Source organism: Cryptomeria japonica, chromosome 5 (assembly GCF_030272615.1).
Source record: "Cryptomeria japonica chromosome 5, Sugi_1.0, whole genome shotgun sequence".
Lineage (NCBI taxonomy): Eukaryota > Viridiplantae > Streptophyta > Pinopsida > Cupressales > Cupressaceae > Cryptomeria > Cryptomeria japonica.
In genome coordinates, this window is record NC_081409.1 from 180892767 (window position 1) to 180900493 (window position 7727).

Below are 7727 nucleotides of genomic sequence, written 5' to 3' on the forward strand. Positions count from 1 at the left end.
GGATGTCACCCTTGATGAATGGTATAAAGAAATTGTGACATACCTGCTCAACAACAAGTGCCCTGCTCGCATGACACCCACGCAAAAAAGAGCATTAAGAATACAGTGTCAACATTATATGCTTCAAGGATCCGTTCTATATCGCAGGAATCACGAGGGAATATATCTAAGATGTGTTGGTAAAGAAGAGGCCAAACAAATAATTGAACATTTTCACTCCAAGTTCGGGACTGGACATGGAGCCAACCTAGCTACAGCTCACCAGATCCTGAGAGCAAGTTATTACTGGCCTACGCTTTTCAAAGACACATTTAATCATATCAGGACTTGCCACACATGCCAAGTCGCCACCTTCAGAGAAAGGAATCCTGCCATGCCATTGAATCCAGTGATCGAAGCAAGACCATTTGCCAAATGGGGAATGGATTTTATTGGTGTCATCAACCCCGCATCCTCGGCACAACACAAGTATATCATCACTGCTACTGACTATTGTACCAGATGGTCAGAGGCTCAAGCTCTCAAGGTATGCACTACCGAGGCCGTAATCAAATTCTTGGAGGAAAATATTATCACAAGATTTGGGTGTCCTTATGCATTGGTTTGCGACAATGGCTCAGCCTTCACATCATTGAGATTTTCAAATTGGGCTTTTGAGTATGGTATAACCCTTAAGTTTTCATCGAATTATTATCCTCAAGGTAATGGGTTAGCTGAATCAATTAATAAAAACCTACTCAATGTTATCAAGAAGCTACTGGAAAGAAGTCCGAGAGAATGGCATACCCAATTGAGATTTGCCCTCTGGGCAGATAGAATCAGGACCAAGAACGCATTAGGGATTTCACCTTATTTTCTGGTTTATGGTCAAGACCCAGTTTTCCCCATGCAACTCAGGATCCCGACCTTGAGATTTATTCAGGAATACATGGAAGACACCGATGTTGTCCAAGCCCGATTAACGCAGTTATTGAATCTTGAGGAAAAGAGAAATCAAGCACTGGAGAATTTTGCAAAACATCAAGGAGTTGTGAAAAGATGGTTTGATCGACAAGCTAGAATCAAGGCGTTCCGGATCTCAGATCTTGTCTTATACTAGGATAAAGCAAGAGGAGCACCGCCAATCTTGCAACCACAAGGGTTGCACCATCATGACAGATGGTTGGACTAATAGGAGGAATAGAACACTCCTAAATTTTCTTGTTTCCAGTGGAGGTGATTGATCATTTTACTTCTCTAAAGGCATTGTGATTGAAATTGAATAATTTACATTCTAATTTATTGATAATTAATTTGTTTTATTTTCAGGATCCACCATGTTTTTGAAGTCCATCGATGCTTCCTCACATGTCAAAAATGCGACATACTTATGTGAGGCTGAAAATGTGGTGCAAGTGGTGATGGATAATGCAGCAAGTTATGTTGCTGCAAGGAAACTTTTAACTTTTAAACTTTTAAGTTTTTAACTTTTAAATATTAATGGTAAAATTTATTGATACTTATCACATCTAATTCTTTAACTAATTTAAAATTGTTGCAGGAAAACTTTTAATGGAGAGGCACCCAAAAATCTTTTCATCTCCATGTGCGGCCCATTGCCTTGACCTCATGCTGGAGGATATAGGTTGGATGCGTGAAAGAATGCGTTGAAAGGGCCAAGAATATATGCAAATTTATTTACAATCATGCATTGGTCCTTGGCATTATGAGGCAATACACGGGGGAAAGGGAGTTGGCTCGTCCTGGTATAACGAGATTTGCCTCGAATTTCCTCACATTGAAATCCTTGATAAAATCAAAGCCATCTTTGAGGCGCATGTTTGTTGGTGAGGAGTGGACTTCCTCATCCACGAGTAGAGATCCTACAAAGCAGAACCTTGAAGTCCTTCCGATTGATCCTTTTTTTTGCGATATCTTCAGCATTCAGATTCTTTACTCAAGAGAGGATAAGATACCTCTGGGTATTTTATTCTGTGTTTGGTCGTGTACAAAATACACATCAACAGAATTGGCGCTAGAAGGAGGGCCACCTACTTTCTTATAAATAGAGGATTGAATGAGGTGGTGCAACATAATTTGGAAATAGGCAACATTCAAGAGGACATTATTTCAGGATTGAATGACCTAGCGTGGAACTTAAGAAGAAGTGAAGTTAAGTATACTAGAGTTAGAATTATTTTGGAACAAGAAGCAGACAGAGCAGAAGAACAACAAAGAGACGCCGCCAGAGAACTTCGTAACCAAAGGAACCTGCAGTAATCTCCATAAACCAGATCTTCACGCTGGATCGTATTGGTTCTTTCTCGCCTGAAAAACACCAAAGAATATTGAGGTCTACACCAGGCACCAAAAAACTGACTGAACTTCAATTCACTTCAAGGTTGAAGCGAGCCAAAAGATAAGATACTTGAAGGGAATCTGAACCAAGATTAGAAGGCACTTTTGAGTCATTACAAGCTCCATCTCTTCAAGAACAAGTACAAACAATTCAAGCAAGTATCCAGGCAATTTCTCAACCAGCAAGCCAGGTCGGTTCATCAAGTTCTCAATCAAGTTTCCAACCTTCGGGAAGCACGATGGCTCACAATGCTCCTCCTCCTCCTCCTCCTGCTCATGCACTCAACGGCGCTACATGGATGATCGATAATCCATCACCATTAGAATTTGCAATTTATCATGATATGCCTAAGAATCCTGAGAATTTCTATCCTAAATTCAATGCCAATGATTTCAATCGTACCGCGGAGGATCATATCAAGATGTTCAAAGATCTTCTTCGCAACAAGTGAGTTGAATACGGAGATGTAGCATGTAGGCTCTTTCCCTACTCATTAGGAGAAGAAGCATACCTCTGGTTCATTCACCTACCAACAGGGTCAATCAGGAGATGGGATGCAATGAAAGATACATTTATTGCAAAGTTTGGTATCCCAACCACACCAGCTGAGCTGTATAGACAGTTTGTTGAGATTCGAAGGAGAGAACATGAGCCTATCACTTCTTTCAATAACAGGTTCCATAGGGCTTACACGATGTTGCGACATCCATATCTCATTGCTGACCCAAGAGAGATTTATTATGGAGCCTTAGATCATCTCACTGCCATGTTCGTAAGAACTTATCCTATCCCAAACGATTTAAACGTAGCGTATGCAAAAGCTATTGAGGTCAGTAAGCACATGGGGCAGAATATTACTGGGCCACTACTTCATATGGGACCTACAGCAGCACCGAACCAAATTCAAGCAGTTAGTCTAGCATTAGCAAATCAAACCCCAGTCCTGAATCCTATTCCGCAAGCAACATATCCTAATATGCAGTCATCAAACCAATTGGTACTTCATCCTGGAGTTGCACTTTCACAAGCCCCACCAGCACAACCTGTGTACCTGCAAAATGCAACAAACTCTTCAAGAACACAGGAAGAAAAGGACAAAATGAAAGAATTGATTGAACAAGTCAAGAAGCTGTCAATTGAGGTGACCCATTTGAGGAATCAAAATAATCAACTGCAAAGCATGCAAAGAATTAACCAAGGACAACAAGCGAACAATCAAAATTTTCAAGGAAATAATAATCAAGGTTTCAGAAACAACTATCAGGGAAACAACAATCAAGGCTTTCAAAGGAGAACATGGAATACAGCTCCTAATAATGGAAACGTGGTGACGCCACTAGACAACCCATCAAGTTCACAAAATCAGGAAAATCATCCTACCAGTAAAGTGTTTCTAGTAGAGGCGGCCTTATCCAGCTGGTGTAGACTCCACAGTACAAATCAACATTCTGAATTGCAGTGTCCTGAATTCAAGATTGCAGGGGCCATATTCCAGCAGGAGATGCGTAGCAATGATGAACCTGAAAATCCTCCTACAACAGGATATGAAATGGTCCCGACCACTCGATATGACCAAGCCATGATTGTGGAAAGTTACAAACTTTTACCAAAAAGAGAGGTCGACTAGGTCCAGAATGGAAGATTTCTGCCAGCATCAGCTAATGGACCGATGGTACCTCCCGGTTCCCGGTTTCCACCTGCATCAGCAAATGAACCTGTTGAAGACTCAAAATATTATTTCCCGCCTTTGAATAATAGTGTCTTGGTTGAAGGGATAAAAGAAGTATTCCACCAGTCCTCAGGAGGCATAGACCCGAAAGTATACCAAAGAAATCAAAAAAACCAGGAACCTCAGACAACATCTATCCCTCCAAACAACTTCTCTACTCCTCCAGATCCAAAGGCTAGCAATACTCCGGATTATCCACAAGATGCACAAGAGTACAGGCAAAGGAATGTTCCTTCTCCCCCAAGAGATGAAATGAAAAGACTAGCTATGTTGGTATTGGAAGAACTCAAGAAGGTTAAGATTAGCCTGCCGCTTTATGAGTTGTTGAAAGTGTCAGAGATTAAAGATGCTGTGATTAATAGCCTAAATGATTCAAACACAGTAAGGCCAAATAGTCAGAATACATCCAAAGAAGTAGCCAACAATGTTCAAGCCACCGTCAATGTAATTCAAGATGAAGCTGATAGCAAGCAACAGTCTGAGGAAAACGAATGTATGGTCCAAACCGTAGCCTTCCCAGCCAAAAGGGAGGATATGTTAGAAGGAAAAGTGTTACTTAAAAGAGGTGACATTAAGAAAGTCCAACCCACCATCAAAGAGAGTCTCACTTCAAGCCAGGTCCTTCCCGAAAAGTGGGTTGCTACTAAGAAAGATGTAATAAAGAAAGGGAAACCTTCAAAGAAAACGGAAAATTCAAAAGAAGAAACCTCAGAAAAGAATGACAATCAAAAAATCAATGAAGTAAAGAATCAAGAACATGATGAGGATTCCTCAATTCTTTGCCAAGGAAAAGATGAGCCAGCCCCGTTCCTGCTATCAGTCAGAATCTTTGGAAAGCTATTGCACAACTGTCTATATGATTCAAGAGCTTCTAGTAATGTGATGCCCCTGGCCGTCTGTTAGAAGCTAGGTATAACTCCTGCACCCACCAAAAGGAAAGTCACTTAGTTAGACAAGACAGAAGTTCCAGTCATGGGAGAATTGAACAATATTCACATGCAGTTAGCTGCAGACCCCAAGGTCCAGAATTTCATAGACATATCAATCGTGGATATACCTGACACATATGGTATGCTTTTGAGTAGAGATTGGTCACGAAAGTTGAATGGGTATGTGTCAACAGACTTTGCACATATGTGGCTACCCTAGAGGGGAGTTCCAAACCAAATCAAAATCGACAGTACTCCAAGATTGAGACTTATGATAACCGAGTATGGAGAAGATAATGAGGTCCTTTTCTTAGAAACTGATTTGGGGACATACAAACCTAAAGTAGAAGAAGTCTTGATGATACACAACCTGCAAGAGAAAGACAGTCAACAAGAGGTGATGGAATCCACAGAAATTATTGTGGAAAGTGATCAAGGATCCGACCAAGATGATGATGGAATGTTTGAAAATTTTAGAAAATTTGTCCATAAGAATGTGCAACAGAGTATTGAACTTGGCAACTTAGCATCTGTTCGAGATCTGCTCCTCCCCAACTGGTGTAGGATACATAATGTCGTCCATTCAGAATTATCTTGTGCTATATGCAAGACCTCATTAGAACAAGTATACAAGAGAGTCCCACAGACATTGATTGTAGAAGAAATCGAAGACCCAGAAGTAGAAAGCTCTTCGAAAGATGAAGTTCTATCCTACACATCAGAGGAAAGCCAAGATGTCCAAGAATCAGAAGACCAGAAGATTCTAGTGTGGACACTAAGGTTTGATGGTTCTAAGTCCAAACAAGGATCTGGAGCTGACTTTGAATTGATCAGTCCGTCAGGAGAAACCTACCTTGCCGCCCATAGGCTACAGTTCCCTTGCACCAACAATGTGGCTGAATATGAATCTTTAATTCATGGGTTATTGTTAGCTATCAGAAAGAAAGCTAAAATACTGCAAGTATATGAAGATTCAGAAATAGTAATAAGACAAATCAGAAGGCAGTATGTGTGCCATGACAAAAGGCTAACTAGATACCGGAATCGAGTTTGGGATCTCATTGAAAGTTTTGAGGCCTTCAATATCAAGTCCATATACAGACATCAGAATCAAGTGGCTAATTCTCTTGCACAAGCCGCCAACTCTTTGGTACCATTAGCTATGGAAGGATTCAAAAAGTTCACAGTAGAGCTGACCCCAGTGCTTTCAGTCCCAGACAACATCACCAACTTTCAAGTTTTCGAAGATGACAAGCACATATTGGATTTCTTGACCAACACGGATGTCTTCTTAGCCCAAATCATTGATGAAGAGGAAGTGGAAGGAGCAGAATTGGATGCAGAAGGAGTTTTGACTTTAAAAACAAACACTATTCCAAAAGGAATGGTCGAGTTAGAAAGAATCTTTGATCCCGACAAATTGAGAGAGATGAAAAGCCATAGCATGGAAGGAAATGCATGTGACACAATCAATGTTGGTGATGACAGACAAGTTAAGAATGTGTTCATTGGGAAGACCTGTACTTCGCAAGAGAGAAATGGTATCTTGAAAAATGTAAGAGATTTCCCAGATGTCATCACTTGGAGCTATGAAGATCTCGAGACTTATGATACTGCAATCATCACTCATACAATCCCTTTGAAGCCAGGAAGCAAACCTTTTAGACAAAGACAAAGGCTGGTCAATCCTTTATTAGAACCATTAATATATCAAGAGGTTAAGAAGCTGCTCTCAGCTAAAATTATCTTTCCAGTAAGACATTCGACGTGGGTCGCCAACCTGGTCCCTGTCAGGAAAAAGAATGGAGAGATCAGATTATGTGTTGATTTCAGGAATCTCAATCGAGCCTCAGAGAAAGATAATTATCCACTGCCATCGCTAGACGAAGTATTGCAAATTGTCAACGGGTCACAAATGATGTCATTTCTGGATGGATATTCAGGTTATAATCAAGTATTGGTAGAACCCGAAGATCGATTAAAGACCGCTTTCACTACCAAGTGGGGAACATTTGCATATAAAAGAATGCTTTTGGACTTATCAATGCCGGAGCAACCTTTCAAAGAGCCATGGATATCGCTTTCAGAGATTTGATTGGGAAATGCATCTTCATATACATGGACGATATCACAATATTCTCCAAGAAAAGGGAAGATCATGTGGATGATTTAAGAAAAGTCTTCCAAAGGTGTAGAAGATATGGTGTTTCCCTTAATCCTAAAAAATGCATATTTGGGGTGATAGAAGGAAAGTTACTAGGACATGTCATTTCAGAGAAGGGTATTTCTATTGATCTTGATAGAGTAAAAGCTATATCAACCATCAACCTGCTAGCCAGTAAGAAGGAACTCAAATCATTCGAGGACAGCACAGGCCAAGAGAGCATTCGAGGAGATAAAGTCAGCAATCGCAGAAGCTCCAGTATTGATCAGTCCTGACTACACGAAGCCCTTCTATCTGTATTCATTTGCTTCTGTATATACTTGTGCAGCTATTCTCACCCAAAGGAGTGAAGAGAGAGACGAAAACCCGATTGCATTCATGAGCACCCTGTTGAAGGATGCAAAACTCAGATACCCTAACATTGAAAAACAGGCCTATGCATTGGTCAAAGCCATCAAAAAGTTTAGACATTACCTCTTGAGGGCCAAAATTTATGCAATTGTACCAGATGCAGCCATAAAAACCCTCCTCATGCAAAATGAACTAGGAGAGAGAAGACACAAGTGG